Source organism: Pipistrellus hanaki (genome assembly GCF_964339955.1).
Source record: "Pipistrellus hanaki genome assembly, chromosome: 16".
In the NCBI taxonomy this organism is placed as follows: domain Eukaryota; kingdom Metazoa; phylum Chordata; class Mammalia; order Chiroptera; family Vespertilionidae; genus Pipistrellus; species Pipistrellus hanaki.
Genome location: NC_140518.1, coordinates 45,826,446 through 45,842,557, shown reverse-complemented (window position 1 = coordinate 45,842,557; position 16,112 = coordinate 45,826,446). Strand labels below are relative to the sequence as shown.

The following is a 16,112-nucleotide window of genomic DNA, read 5'->3' as shown; positions in this document are numbered from 1 at the left end:
TCCTCTCGCCCCTGCCCTCCCCCATGGACCCCCCACTGCCGTGCTCCCTGCTCCTAGCACTGTGTCCACCTCAGTTCCTCCCTCATCCTCATCCTCAGCCGGAGGCGACCCCGGCGAACGTGGGGCAGATGGAGAACACAGCGGCTGTGGGCAGAGGCGTGCGGCTCGCGGGCGCTCGTGTGAACATGGGTGGAGCCGCAGCTTCTCGCCCTGGTCACGCGGAGCCAGCATCTCACAGCACGCTTGTCTCGTGGAGAACAGAGTCTTTAAAATCAGCACTCTCATTGTTTTGGTTACGTTTCAGCGTGGCCGATACAAGTGCTAATATTCCGCCCCAGAGCCTCATCCTCCTGGCCCAGGCCTGGGCCTTTCCCCGGGGCCACCGCCAGCGCTGCCCGCTGCCCTCCCTGAGCACCCGCCTCCCCCTGGGCCACCCGCCTCCCCCTGGGCCACCCACCTCCCCCTGAGCCACCCGCCTCCCCCTGAGCACCCGCCTCCCCCTGAGCACCCGCCTCCCCCTGGGCCACCCGCCTCCCCCTGAGCACCCGCCTCCCCCTGAGCACCCGCCTCCCCCTGGGCCACCCGCCTCCCCCTGAGCCACCCGCCTCTCCCTGGGCCACCCGCCTCCCCCTGAGCCACCCGCCTCCCCCTGGGCCACCCGCCTCCCCCTGGGCCACCCGCCTCCCCCTGGGCCACCCGCCTCCCCCTGGGCCACCCGCCTCCCCCTGGGCCACCCGCCTCCCCCTGGGCCACCCGCCTCCCCCTGAGCCACCCGCCTCCCCCTGAGCCACCCGCCTCCCCCTGGGCCACCCGCCTCCCAGGGCAGCCTCTCCACAAGGCAGCCAGCGGGGCTCTGAGCGAGGAGGACCCCTCAGCGGCTCCCTCCCCCACGAACACCCCCAGCCGCTCCCCGTGCTCTGAGGGGGACCCCCCTGTCTTGGAGGTGGCGAAGGGTCTGACTTCCGGTGCATCTTCGGCCTCATTCTGCGCCACTTCCCAGCATTCTCACTCCCTCCGGCCACTGGCGCTCCTGCACGGCCCAGGCACGTTCCCACCAGGGCCTCTGCACCTGCGGTTCTCGCCCTGAAACACCTCCCATCCCATCTGCCTCAGCCACGCTTCCCCCTGCTCACCGCCCGCCCGCCCCCAAATAATTCCCTCCTCTCTCCCAGGAACCTGTCATATATTTGTTTGTGTGACTATCTGTTGATTATTTTTCTTTGCTCCACGTCCCCCCACAGACTGGGATTTCCGTGAAGGCAGGGTCTCAGCTTTAGTTCAACCCACATGTGCTCAGCGCTCAGCACAGCGCCCGCATGACCAGGGACACAGGCCAGGGCCCAGTCACCCGCGGACGGGCTGGGCGAGGCGGAGCCAAGGCTAAGAGTGATCAGGCGTTGAGCGAGGTGGTTCTCAGCCCAGCCCAGCCCGTGTGGCTCAGCGGTTGAGCATTGACCTATGAACTAGGAGGTCACAGTTCAATTCCCGGTCAGGGCACATGCCTGGGTTGCAAGTTTGATCCCTAGTTTCTGATCAATGATTCTCTCTCATAATTGATGTGTCTATCTCTCTTCTTCTCTGAAATCATTAAGATTTTTTTTTAAAAAAAGACAATTTTCAACAAATTCACCTAAAGCTAGAAATGTGTGTGTATGTGTCTGTGTATATGTGTGTGTGTGTGAGTGTGTGTGCGCGAGTGTGTGTGTGTGAGTGTGTGTGTGCGAGTGTGTGTGTGTGTGTGTGAGTGTGTGTGTGAGTGAGTGTGTGTGTGTGTGTGAGTGTGTGTATATGTGTGTGAGTGTGTGTGAGTGTGTGTGTTTGTGTGTGAGTGTGTGTGTGCGAGTGTGAGTGTGTGTGTGTGAGTGCGTGTGTGTGTGTGTGCGAGTGTGTGTGAGTGTGTGTGTATGTGTGTGAGTGTGTGTGTGTGTGTGTGAGTGTGTGAGTGTGTGTATGTGAGTGTGTGTGAGAGTGTGTGTGTGTGTGTGTGTGAGTGTGTGTGTGAGTGTGTGTGTATGTGTGTGAGTGTGTGTGAGAGTGTGTGTGTGTGTGTGTGTGTGTGTGAGTGTGTGAGTGTGTGAGTGTGTGTGTGTGTGTGTGTGTGTGAGTGTGTGTGTGTGGTATTGTGCGGGTTTATCGCGTGCACTGGGTGACAGGGAAACAGCGGCACAGGTTTCGGGCGCACAGTCCATGGCACATCCCTGTGCAGCTGCAGTGTGTCCACCGGCCCAGGTCAGTCCTCACTGTCCCCAGACCCTCCCCGCCCCAGGCCCGCCCTGCCTCCCGGCCAGCGATGAATGAATGAAAACTTAGTCTGAAAGTCATTTCGCTTCAATTCCAGGGAACACTTAGGTCCGAACTGGAGGTTTGGAGGGAAACCCACTTCCTCTTTAGGAGCAGAAAGGAGGACAGCCGCGCAGTGAGCGGGCTTCTCCCTCTTTCCCGAGGGGGTGGGGGAGGCTTGGGCGCCGGTCCCCTGCCGGGGAGCGAAGTCTCCGGAGGGGCGGGCGCTCCGGGCGCCCGAGGTGCGGGGTCCACATGGCTGGGGCTCCAGGGTCCTGGGAGGTGAGGGCGGAGCGCCGCCCCCCACAAGGTCCCGAGGGGCCTGCAGAAACCGGACCCGCACCTTGAACCCGGGAACTCATGCGCAGCACCCGTGTGACGGGCCAGGGGCTGGGTTGTGGGAACGTGATGGGACACGGAGCGCCCCAAACTCCAGCCTCAGGAGGTCTCCTGGAGTGCAGGAGCACCTGGAGGAGGAGGCTGTGCAGAGCGGCGCTGCCGGCCTGCCCCTCCCCCCGCCCCCCCCACACACACACACCCACAGCTCAGCACCCTGCCCCCAGCCCGCGCTCGAACGGGGAGCGGCCTGGGCGGCTGACCGCAGCTTCCTGCGCGGGAACGGCAGCCGGTCGGCTGCGCTGCGGGCTGACCGGGGCTCACAGGCAGACAGCGTCCTGTGGATGCGGCCCGGCCCCTGGCTGCACCCCATGAGCTCGGGCAGTGACTCCGCGGCCCCAGACGGGTCCAGCTCGCAGCCCACTGACGCAGGCACATTCCTGGGCAAGGCCGTGAGGACCGGACCCCAAACACAGCGGCGTGGTCAAGGCCGGGGCGGCGCTGCCGCGGAAGGAAGCACCGAGCGGCCGTCCTCGCACGGGGCCAGCTCGCAGCGGGTCCGAGCCCCTGTGCCCGCATCGGGGATGGGGTGGCCCCGGGATCGGTGCCGCAGCCAGGCCTCCAGCGACGACGGGGAGCCACTGAGTTACGCAGCTGCTGCCAGCAGTCACAGGGAGGAGTTCCATTGATCGGTGTGTTTGTTCCTTTAAGAAGCTGCTGACATAAATCACGTTCCTTACTCCCCAGAGACAGTGCAGGTTGTGCCAGGGAGGTGGGAGAGGCGCCCTGGGGGGCACGGAAACCCCTCGGCCCTCCAGCACCCGCCCAGCACCTCCTCCATGGGCTGCGCCTGAGTTGTTCCTTTTACAATAAACAGTGATCAGAGAGGAACACGCTCCCTGAGGTCTGTGAGCCATCCCAGCAATCAGTGGAACCGAGGAGAGGCTGGGGCCTTGGGTTTATAGCCAGTCAGTCAGGAGTGCAGGCAGCAGCCTGGACTGGCATTGGGCACTCTCAGTTTGGGGCGTCAGTGGACCCTCACTCTGCAGCCGGCGGGTCAGAAGCACAGGCCAGAGCATCCGAGGTGCGGGGACCCTTAGCCTGTGCGGTTTGAGGCCACCTCCGGGAAGTTCCTGGACACCCTGCTGGGGTCCGAGAATTGTTTGCTGATGTAGGGGTGCGCCCCACACACATTGAAGTGGGCCCAGAAACTTAATTCAATATATATTTACAAAGTTATATGTTATAATTAAAATCACACGGGATAGACTCATGGCCGTGATGTGAATGTGCGGTTTTATATTGGCCTGGGGGGCAGAATTCAGTTTACAGTCAGTGGCCAAGGAGCAAGGGGACAGCATAAACCTCATAATAAACTGTCCTGAGGCTCAAACAACGTGTTCTTAGTGGCAAACATGAAGGTACCAGAGAAGGACGAGCCTGCAGGGGGCGCTGCTGGTGACGGCCGCTTCGGTGAAGGATGGGCCTGCTGATGCTGATTCCACAGGGAAGGTGTTGTCACGCCCACTTTCCTGGAGGAAGTGGGCGCAGAAGGCTCAGAGCGCCTTCCGTCCAGGCCTCCCGGTAACGGGCGGCAGGACCGGCACTCACTCCGCGCTTGACGGGCACCAAAGTGCAGGGCGGTCACTCAGTCCCACCGGCTCCTAAGAGGTGGTGCCGCCCAGAGCAGCCCAGTCTGTTCCTCAGACGGAGCCCCTCCAGCCGCCCTCGAATGTCCTGAGCCTCGTTGCACAGACGGTGCTAACTACCTGGATCTGACTCCTCGGGTCCAGGCAGACTAAACACTGCAGACAGAGATAAAGTCACTTCAAAACCAAACAAAACAGCAATAAAGGCCAGAGCACAGGCTTCTCTGCAGTCACTCACCCGAGGCTTCCGTGGGGGGAGCGTGCGGACGGCAGTCTCCAGGGAGAGACCCGGGTGGGAGGCATCGGGGGGAGATGGGAGGACTGGGCGGGAGGCCTGTCACACACACACACACACACACACACACACACACACACACCCAGCAGCAGCAGCTGCTCAGCCCACCCGCACTGCACCCTCGCTGAGGGGGCTGCACCAAGCCTACGGGGCATCAGGGACAGGCTTTGGGGTGACCGTTCCCCACACTGTCCTGGGAACCTGGCTGGTGCTTCCCCTCCCAGGAGAGCTGAGGGACGCTCCTGGCTCCCAGCAGACCCCAGGGAAAGCCAGAGGGGCTCCGCGGCCCAGGCCGGGGAGATATCCCGGGACACGCGGCTCCGACAGCATCTTCCAGGAAATCTGAGTGCACCACCCAGAGGTCGCACCCTCCCGATTCCACCACAGCCCCCTCAGAAACAGCCTTTCCAGCGGCTGCGTGTGGCAGCTGGCCGCAGGCAGAGGGAGTGGAGGGAGACAGGTGCCCTGGTGGATGGCTGACCCGCCTCCGGGCCCCTCCTGCGCTCAGCCACCCTGGGAGGCAGCCAGACTGGGTCGCTTGACGTTGCTGTGGACCGGTTCTGACGGTAGCTAGCACCACGGTACCTCCCGGGAGGCCCAGACGGACCTGGAAAATAGTCATCCTCAGTCAACATAGGACAGGGTCCAAGGGCGCTCCCAGGAGCCACTAACTCTGCCATCACAAACTCCACTTTGCTTTTTGCATCGTACTTATTTATCCTTTCTTTCTATTGCACTATTATTTTGTTTCTCCTTTTTTCTTTCATATTTCTTTCTTTTCTTTCCTTTTCTTACTCTATTTTTTTCCTGTCTCCTTACTCTTTTTTCCTTTTCTTATTATATATATAATAAATGGGCCCCAGCCAAGTTAGCTCAGTGGTTAGAGGGTTGGCCCATGGACTGAAAGGGTCTGGGGTTTGCTTCCTGTCTGAGTCCATGCCTCAGTTTTAGACTCAATTCCTGAGGAGCATGAGGGAGACAACCAATTGATGTGCCTCTTTCACATCGATGTTTCTCTGTGCGTGTCTCTCCACTCCCTTCCGCTCTCTCTAAAAATACCAATGGAAAAAATATGCTCCTTTGAGTGAGTAAATAAAAAATGGAACTGCCATTTGACCCATTGATCCCACTTTTGGGAATCCAGTCTCCAAAACACCAATCAGAGTATTGAACCCCTCAGCAGCCGTATTTACAAGTAGAGGACTGGTGCATGAATTCGTGCATGGATGGGGTCCCTTGTCCTGGCCAGTGGTTGGGGCCGATGGGGGCTGGCCAGCAGGGAGGAACCATGGGAGGGCTCCAGGGTATGTCCAGCCCTCTCGCTCAGCCCAGATCAGCTGGACTCCAGCAGCAAGCTAACCTACCGGTCTGAGCATCTGCCCCCTGGTGGTCAGTGTGTGTCATAGCTACTGGTCAAGTGGTTAATGGAACAGTTGACTGATAGGTCAGACACTTAGCGTATTACACTTTTATTTTATAGGATAGGTAAAATTTGGAAACAGCCCATGTGCCCATCAGTAGAGCGTGGGTAAAGAGCTGTGGTACATTTACACCATGGAGTACTGTGTGGCTGTAAAAAAGAAGGGGCACCTATCCTTTGCCACAGCATGGAGGGACCTGGCGAGTATCATGCTAAGCGTAAATAAGCCAGTCGGAGAAAGGCAAGTAGCACAGAATATCACTTACATGTGGAATGTAATGAACAAAATTATATAACAAACTAAAAGGATGCATGCAACAGACTGACAGATCTCAGAGGAGGGAAGAGATTAACCAAAGAACTTAAATGTGTATGTGCATAATCCTGTGGTGAAGGGTTATGCATACACATATAATAGTATGGTGAAGGCCTGGGCGGGGTACAAGGAGAGCAGGAGGGTAAATGAGAGCTGTCAACTCCCATTCTCATAATGCATCACTATCAGCATGAAATGTTTTTAAAAAGGAATGAAGTTCCAGTACACACCACAACATGGATATGTCTTATAAACACCATGCAGAATGAAACAGATCCAGTCACACAGGACTTCACACGGTGCGATTCCACTCACAGGAAACACCAGGAGGGTCAGATTTGTAGACAGGAGCTGAAGAAGGGCCTTGGGGGAGTTGGGAGTGACTGCTGATGGGGAGGAGGTTTCTCTTAGGGAGGCCCAAAACGTCACAGCTTCACACAAAACGGAAAAGCTTTAAGCTCTACACGTACTAGTAAATGGGTGAATAATATGGTGTTGAGTTACATATCAATAAAGCTAGTAAATGCAGGGTGTCCCAAAAATATGTACATACTCCAATAGCTGACAGCTCAATTGGTGTTTCTTTCTTTTCAGATGTAACCCACTGGAATGAGTAATGAGTTTAAAGTGTGTTTACATTTGGGGGGACACCCTGCATTTATATTATACGAGAGGCCCGACGCACGAAGATCCGTGCCAGAATGGGCCTTCCTTCTCCGGCGGCCGGCACTGCCTCTCTCAGGCCAGAGCCACATTTCTGCCTTCCCATGCTGCCCAGAGGCCGGAGCGGCTGGGGCGGGGCGGAACAGCTGCATTGTCCCACCACCGGCCACTCGGAGCCTGTGTAGGCAAATTAACCTGCCATCTTTGTTGGGTTAATTTGTATACTCACTCCTCATTGGCTGGTGGGCTGTCATGAAGGTATGGTCAATTTGCATCTCTTCTTTTATTAGTGTAGATTCCATATCTTCACTCTAAGAAAACAGAAACATGAATTGAAAATCCTTTTGGAATCTCTCTTGCAGAGGAATTATCTGTAGATAACGCTCCCTGAGGCAGGCGGAGCACGACCCTCACCTGCTATGCGGGGTGAGCGGGTGGCCCTTCCCGAGGGCCAGGGCCAGGCTGGTGTAACCGATGGAGAAAGCTGGGGAGCAGCAGCTCACCGGGAGGTCAAGATCTCCACCCTCAGGGACACTCCCTGGATCTGACAGGATGGAAACGGAGCTTCACCTCTGTGGTCTTACTCCTCCAAACCCACACCCCAACTAACCACGAGGAAAACATCAGAGAAACCCAAACCAAGGGGTCTTCTCCAAGGTACCTGACAGGCACTCCTCACGGCCAAGGCCCTCAGAGGGGGAAGCCGGCCGGGCGGTCATGGAGACGTGGAGGGGGTGGGGTGTCTGCGGAGGGATCCGGGCAGAGGAGGGACGCTGGGTGGACCGTGAAGAAATACAAACGCAGCGTGTGCCTTCGTGACTGAGCACACGCCAACATTGGTTGGTTGGTTGGGCATTAAATGTGATTCACTTGTCCAGCTACCTTCGCAACTTCTCTGCAAATCTCACGCAGTTCTAACGCTACGGGTTTATTTTAAAAACTCACTGGGAGCCGAAACCGGTTTGGCTCAGTGGTAGAGCGTCGGTCTGCGGACTAAAAGGTCCCAGGTTCGATTCCGGTCAAGGGCATGTATCTTGGTTGGGGGCACATCCCCAGTAGGGGGTGTGCAAGAGGCGGCTGGTCGATGTTTCTCTCTCATCGACGTTTCTAGCTCTCTATCTCTCTCCCTTCCTCTCTGTAAAATTTCAATAAAATATATTAAAAAAAAAAAAAACTCACAGGGAGGCAGCACATAGGGAAGAGGAGTGACAGCGCCCAGCTGTGTGACCTGGGAGGACCCCATCAGCGGGTGTTGGACCCCGTCTCCACGGCCAGTTGTGGGATCTGATTTGGAAAGTGAAGTTCCCCCCAGACAACCCGGGAAGAGCTAAGCCAGCTTCCTGAATGGACCGTGTGCACGCCTCCTCTGTACACGCGTGTTCCCCTCCTTTAACGTGTGGGTGTGGGTCACTGTGTCCGCCACCTTGGGCGGGTGGGTGGCACCTCCTTCCTCGCCCTCCACACGGCGCCTGCGGGGCTCCCTCCCTGCCTCCCTGCCTGTGAGAACCCCCTCCCGGCACCCATACTGAGGCCGGCTGGCGGGTCTGTGCCTGTGAACGTCACGGTGGTGGCCAGGGCCGAGGATGGAGCGATGAGGAGGGCCAGGCAGGACTCGGTCCACACAGCTGAACAGCATGTCCGACCCGGGTTCCCCCTCCAGCTCCCCTTCCATCCTTGCAGCTGGCAGGACGGGTCCTGGCCAACAACTCTTTAAAAATGTATTTTTTAATTAATTGAGAGAGGGGGGTGTGGAAGAGGGGCTTTGCGGTCATCTATGCATTCATTGACTGGCACACGCAACCTCTGTGTGTTGTGACTCTGCTCTAACCCACGGAGCTACCCTGCCAGGGCCTGCCAACAACTCCTCAGTGCCCGCTGTGAGCCGCAGGAAGACGCTGGTGGTTTTGGGGTGGCCTGTCTGTTTTTTATCAGTCAGTCAACTACCGTCAGAGCCTGTCTTCGGAGGGGATGCGGGGCAGGAGGCCACCTGTGCCCCCCGCTAGGAGTGGAGGAAGGCCGGGTGTGCCTCCGCTGGGCACCCTGGGCCAAGCTGCAGAGCTCCCCGCTCTCACCCTGACCCCCACCCTGCTCCCAGGAGGCGCCCAGGAAGCCAGGCCTGAGTCAGGACAAAGGGCAGTGGGTGGCACGGAAGGCGAGGGCAGGGCAGGGTGGCAGCAAAATGCAAGTCACGGTGAGCTAGGCACAGCCCTGGCGGAGGCCCAGGCCTCCAGCCGCTCAGAGCAGCCGCCCGCCTCCGCGGGAGCCACACCCGGCGGGCAGAGCCGGCAGGGAGCGCCCCCATCGCACTGTCCCCCATCACCCTGTTCACACCAGAACGCCAGAGCCGCTAGGTTTCTGCAGAACCCCAGGCAGGTGTGGGGTGTCTCAGCCCAGCCTCTGCACGCGGCTCGCCCCCTCCCGCTTCCCCTGCTGCTGAAACACTATAGTTAAAAGGTGCAGGATCGGGGGTGTCGTGGTTTACAGAACTGGGGCAGGAGCTCAGGTGGTTCCAGCATCTCCGCCTTTGCCAAGGCTGTGCCTCCGCCCCTGCAGGCACACACAGGAATCAGCCAGTGAGGGCACCGTGCGCGGAGCACAAACCAATCTCCTCCCTCTCTCTCTCTCTCTCTCTCTCTCTCTTTCTCTCTCTCTCTCTCTCTCTCTCTCTCTCTCTCTCTCCAATAAGATGAAATAAAAATAGGAAACAGGGCGTTATCAAACACCTCTCTGCACCTTCTGTCCTCCCCAGTGGGGTGTGCACATTCCAAGGCAGAGTGCCACCCGCCCTCCTGGCTCTTTAACATGAACATGGATGATGCCTATGTGCACGCGGCCAAATTTCCCCATGTACGGCGGCCGTCTCCCCTCTCCCGCTTTAGACCGCTCCGAAGCTTCCTGGAACTTCCAGGTGACTTTATTTCTGTGGAGTAGAGTCCTGGGAGACTGGCAGTTTCTGGTTCATAGGTGTTGCCACATGGCTTTCCATAGACTCTGGGGGTCCCAGGTCTGCACCCCAGGCTCTGGGGGTCCCGGGTCTGCCCCCAGGCTCTGGGGGTCCCGGGTCTGCACCCCAGGCTCTGGGGGTCCCGGGTCTGCCCCCAGGCTCTGGGGGTCCCGGGTCTGCACCCCAGGCTCTGGGGGTCCCGGGTCTGCACCCCAGGCTCTGGGGGTCCCGGGTCTGCACCCCAGGCTCTGGGGGTCCCGGGTCTGCATCCAGGCTCTGGGGGTCCCGGGTCTGCATCCAGGCTCTGGGGGTCCCCGGGTCTGCATCCAGGCTCTGGGGGTCCTGGGTCTGCACCCAGGCCCTCGAGGCTGGAGAGCTTTTCTCAATGTGAGTGCATTTTGCATTCCTATCTGGGAAGGCGCAGCGCCTGGTCCTGCCTCCGTCCTGTTGGTGTGTCCATGTGGGAGTTTATGGGAGAGCTCTAGCTACAGCAAGTAGTCATTGGGGTTTTCCTCCCTCTTCCGCGTGTGCGTGGACTTCATCCGTGGCGTCTCTGGCCATACAGAGGGTTTATGAGGCTGAATAAAACTCCCCTATTCTAGTTTGATGAGGAGTCCTCTCTGATCCTGGGTTGTTCACTTAATTCCCTGGATGTTCTTGTAAGATTTTTATTGTCACTCTGAGTGCGTAAAGGAATTATTTTACATCACTTCATTTTGGATGGACAGCCTGTTGTGCCAACGCCATTTAATGAAAATACCAACAACAGCAAGGACAGCCCTTACCGAGTCTCTGCCGTGTGCACGCTGCGCGTGTTGACTCGAGAACCCTCACAGCCGCCGGAGGCAGGAGGCACAGAGAGGCTGGGCAAGTGGCCTAAAGTCAACCAGCTGCGGAGGGCCGCCAGGTTTCGCCCAGGCTTCAGCATTCCGCTTGTGGAATTAGCCTCCTGCCCCACCCGTTTATTTCCGGCTTCAAGCTTATTGTCCCAGCGCTGAATACAATTTCCGCAAGATGCTCTTAATCTCCTCTCTCATTCCTAGTCTTGTCTGTTCTGCTCGCTCATTTTCCTGCCCCAAGGAAAGTGCAAGTCACGCTGAGTCGTGCTTCCCTGTCACTGGTGTTGGCAGACACGCCCAGTGCTTGTTAGCAGAGTGCGGGCGACGCAGGTTTGTTCCCATCGTTCACTTCTGCTATCGATTCCTTCTCCCTGCTCCCTTCCGGTGCGTACGCCCAGTGTGGAGGCCTCTTTATTGTTGTCTCTCTATGTTAATGATGGGGGCATTTAATTCCCCACCAAATCCAGTTTTGCTGTATCCTGGAGGTCTGGGGATGAAGCACTCTTCACTGCTCTCCCCAAAGAATCTCATTTCCTCTCAATGTCCTCCTCAACGTGAGTGTGTTTCCTAATGTCTAAGCAGTTAATGTCATGTTGGTCACACCTTTATTATTTACTACCTATTTTATCAGATTATGATACAAATACGAACTTTTCTGTATTGGTTCAGGTTTTCCGTGGTCAGATATGTCATTAATTTTTGTAGCATTTATAACGAGGGGTGTATGTTTCATTGTCACCCCCAATAAAGTCAATAAAAACTTAAAAAAAAAAACAATTGAGGAAAAAAGATATGTTCACAGGTTTAAGAATCTCCACCTATCAAATCAAATTTATTGATGATTCCTCCATATCATTCCTTTTTATTTGCTCTAATTCTGAGAGTTGTGTCTTGAAATCTCTCCTTACAATCCTAGTACTTTTGCCTTGTGAATTTGACCATCATTTTGCTTTGTTCACACGTACAGGTTTATGACTGATCTTCTTTATAATTTTTGCTTTTCTTCTTCACATCACTCTTGAGAGAGAGAAACATTGATCCGCTGCCTCCCATATGCGCCCTGACAGGGGATCAAACCCGCAGCCCAGCCAAGTGGCTGGCAACCTTCTGTGGACAGAACCACCTCCCGTCCACTGAGCCGCCCGGTCAGGGCGCGGATCACATGTCTTAACGTGAAAGTCCGCCTCACCCGGTGTTAGCTCTGCATCCTGCCTGTTTTGTTCACATCTGTCGGTACCTACTGGTCTCTGGCCTCTCGGTACCTGGGGTGTTGAACTCATCACCTGAGAGTCTCTGTGAGGGATAATGGCCGAAACACTGGATCGCATCTGTTCCATCTTTTATGGCTGCCTGCCTCCTCTTCCTCTCCGGTGGGTCTGATTCTGCCCCTCTCCCCTGGGCGGTCTGGCCTTCACCCCGCACACACCGCCCCGGGCCGCTAGGTCTCCGCAGAGAGCTGTGGGTGCCTCCCCCGCTCAGGCCGTGGTGGTGACATCAGGCTGGTCTCCCTTTCGCCCTCCCAGCATCGTACCCAGTGGTTTCCTCTCCTGGAGAGGTCTGCACTCTAATTGCAGACCCGCACGAGGACGAGTCAGCATGAACACACACTGGCTTTGCATTTGTTGTCAGTCACTGCTCCCGCTGCGCCTCCTCTCTCTCCACGCCTCCCTCTGGGGCCCCAGCAGCGCCCCCGCTTCCGGTCCAGTTCCCGGACCAGCCACTCAGTCCGGCGAGTTTAACACTTTGAGTCCAGTGCGGGGTACAACCCGAGGGAGGAGACAGGGTCTCACTCCCCCTCCCCTGGCCGGACCCTCCCCTGGCCGGGCCCTCCCCTGGCCGGACCCTCCCCTGGCCGGGCCCTCCCCTGGCGAGACCCTCCCCTGGCCGGACCCTCCCCTGGCCGGGACCCTCCCCTGGCCGGACCCTCCCCTGGCCGGACCCTCCCCTGGCCGGGCCCTCCCCTGGCGAGACCCTCCCCTGGCCGGACCCTCCCCTGGCCGGGCCCTCCCCTGGCCGGACCCTCCCCTGGCCGGGCCCTCCCCTGGCCGGACCCTCCCCTGGCCGGACCCTCCCCTGGCCGGACCCTCCCCTGGCCGGGGCTGGCAGGAGAAAGCAGAGGAGGGCAGTCCTCTTCCCCGGCTGGTGCCTCCCCTGGGGCAGATGCCCGTTGCGCCCAGGCGGGGGCGGCTTGTCTGCTCCCTTCAGCCTGGGCCGCTCCCGCACCCCCCAGAGATGCCACCCCAATGGCCTCTGCAGGCAGTGGCTCCAGGGCCTCCCCGGTGCCCAGGGGCGGTGCGGGCCCAGCTGTGGGGCGGCCTCCTCTGCGGGGGGAGGGGCGGGAGGAAGGGACAGGCCCCAGGCTGACAGTCCCCCCCAGCCCCCGGCGCTGGTTTCTGTTCGCGGGCAGATGGGGGTCTCCTCCCTCACCCTCCGGGGGGCTCTCCACGGAGCAGGCCCAGAGCCGGGCAGCCAGGCGGCCGAGGTGAGGGCTCAGGGTGTCAGGGCCGGACTGAGGCCAGGCCACCTCCCGGGGACACAGGGAGCCCGGCGTTTCGGGCCTGACTAAGGAACTTTTATTTAAGCGACAAACGTCAGTCCGTGTGTCATATGTGAGCATTACACTCTGTCAATTAAAAAGTCCTTTTAACCAGTAGCTGCTTATAATTAATTCAACAGGTTATTTTTATTAACTCACTGTTACTATTATTTTATTTAATCCTCACCCGAGGATATTTTTCCCATTGATTTTTAGAAAGAGTGGAAGGGAGAGAGACCTAGGGGGGGTGGAGAGAGAGAGAGAGAGAGAGAGAGAGAGAGAGAGAGAGAGAGATCAATTGGTTGCCGCGCCCCCACCCCAATGGGGGAGTCAAGCCTGCAGCCCCTGGCGGACCAGGAATGAGACCTCTGCCCTGAGCCACCGGCGGCTCCCTGTGACCTTGGCCCGGTCCCCGCGGAGCCGGCGTGGCGGGGAGGGGGGGGGGGGGCGGGGGGGGCGGGAAAGGGGGGGCAGCAGCAGCGGGGCGCGGGGGGGGGGTGTGCGGTGAGCTCTCGGGGCGCATTTATAATAAAACAGTGACACCCGCACTCACTTCTGTGACGTCAGACTTTTCACACCTCCTTACACAGACAGTCCACACACGGAGCAGGAACCCATTCCCCTGTCTGACAGTCTGACATGCGCAGAGAGAAAGCCGCTTCATCAGATAACGGATCAGTTTATCAGCCGCCCCCCCCCCCACCGCGGTCTCCCCGCCCCCGGGGGGGTCTCCCAGGCCAGGGGGCACCTCCCTCTGGCCCTCTCACCCCGCCTGCCCCTGGGGATGGGTCCCCCGAGGGAGGGAGGGAGCCCTCAGGTGAGGCTGCAGGGCCTTGGGGGGCGGGGGGGGGGGGGAGAAGAGGGGGTCTCAGTTCGGAGGAGCCGGCTCTGTGGGTGGTGGGTGAGGGGAGGAGCCGGCTCTGTGGGTGGTGGGTGAGGGGAGCACAGCAGTCGTCCATCGGGCTCACACGTTCAGTGGTTGGTTGAAGACGGTGAGTTGTATGCTGTGTGTTTTACACAGATTTTCCTAACCACCCCCCTCCCAATGGAGCAGGAATGCAGCAAGTCCATCCTCGCCATTTACTAACAAGCTCCCTGAGGCCGTGCCGGAGCTTTCCTGGGTTGGGGGGGGGGGGGGGGGGCGGGGAGTCCCCACAGCAGGAGGCAGGCGGAGCCCGGACTGGGGAGCAGCAGCCGAGCAGGCAGCTTCCCTGGGTCTGTGGAACCCGGGGCTGGAGAGGCCGCAGGGTCAGAGGAGGCAGCCCTCAGAGCCCCCGCCCCCAGCCCCTAGGGCCCCCAGCGCCCCCTCAAGAGCCCCCAGCGCCCCCGCCCCCAGCCCCCAGCGCCCCCCAGAGCCCCCAGCGCCCCCCCAGAGCCCCCCCCAGAGCCCCCGCTCCCAGCCCCCAGCGCCCCCCAGCGCCCCCCCAGAGCCCCCAGCGCCCCCGCCCCCAGCCCCTAGCACCCACCAGAGCCCCCAGCGCCACCCAGAGCCCCTCAGAGCCCCCAGCGCCCCCCCGAGCCCCCAGCGGCCCCCCAGCCTCCCCCCCCAGCAGGCCCGGCCGTGCCGGGGAGGAAGGGGAGCACCGTGGCGGGTGCACAGGCCCCAGGGGTGCACTTGGGGGGAAGGAACTCGGGGTTCGTTAAACATTGTGCACATTTCTAGACCCCCGAAATGTTAGATTTTTAAATTATGGTGATTTAGGGCAGTTCCGGCCCATACAATGGAGGGGAGGCCTGGCCCCACGTGTGCACAGCCCCCCCCCCCCCCCAGTACCCCGCACGGAGCACTGATGTCATCACCTAACCCCGCCCACACTGCCCCCCCCCCCATGTGCGCTGTGTAGGGGGGGCAGACTGTGACCCCATGGCTATCCGCGGCCCGGCTCCCCCCGCGGCCCGAGCTCCCCCTGCGGCCCGGGCCTGGGGCTGGGGCCGGAGCTGGGGCCTGGGAGGCGGAGGGGACCGGGAAGACTATGAAAGCCACCGAGAAAGTCATCTGAGCGGAGGGACCGGATGGCCGGGAAGCGGCATTCTGGTCGCTCACCCCCGCCGCCAGCCCGGGGCCACGTCCACATCCGGGGCCCCCGCAGCCTCAGCAGGGCTCCGGGGAGGGTCCTCCTGGGAACCGGCGTGGATGGGGAGCCCTCAGGGGGCTCAGCACGTGGAGGTGCAGCCATTCGGAGCAGCCGCGGGTCCTCAGACAGGGCCGGTGTCCGTCAAACACGGGTGCATTAGGAAAGCAGCCTGTATGTAAAGGGTCTGTGCTCTATGATCCCATTTTGTAAAAGGCTTTGTATGCACAGGAAGAATAATCTGGGCAAGATGAACTCAAATGTTAATATGAGCTCTGGCTGGCTTGCTTAATAGTTAGAGCGTCAGCCCTCCGTCTGTCTGGTAGGGGCACATGCAGGAGGCAACCAATCAATGTGCCTCTCACACATCAATGTTTCTCTCTCTCCCCTGCATCCCTCCCTTCCATCTCTCTCCCCGCCTCCCCCCTCCCTTTCACTCTCTCTGGAAACCAGTGGAAAAGGTAGCCCGGGGATGTGGCTCAGCGTTTGAGTGTTGGTCCATGAACCAGGAGGTCACAGTTTGATACCCAGTCAGGACATAAGCCTGGGTTTGGGGTTCAATTCCCCGGTGGGGCGTGCAGGAAGCAGCCTATCCATGTTTCTCACTGATGTTTCCATCTCTCTATCCCCCTCCCTTTCTCTCTAAAATCAATAAAAATATTTTTTGAAAAGAAAAAGTATTCTTGGGTGAGGATTGAAAAGAGGTTAATATGATCACTGGGATTATGGGAGGCTTGCTCTCTTTTTGCTTATTTGTACCTT

General features: G+C 59.1%; 1 long non-coding RNA gene across 1 annotated transcript; it reads right to left on the bottom strand.

Annotated features, from left to right (window-relative positions):
• Positions 1 to 4,398: 4,398 nt before the first annotated feature.
• LOC311610348 lies at positions 4,399 to 10,828 on the bottom strand. The gene is made up of 3 exons (XR_014792948.1): positions 10,689 to 10,828; positions 7,189 to 7,270; positions 4,399 to 4,421 (listed from the first exon to the last, which is right to left on the bottom strand). It is a non-coding gene; the product is annotated as an uncharacterized lncRNA (long non-coding RNA).
• Between the last annotated feature and the right edge of the window lie 5,284 nt (positions 10,829 to 16,112).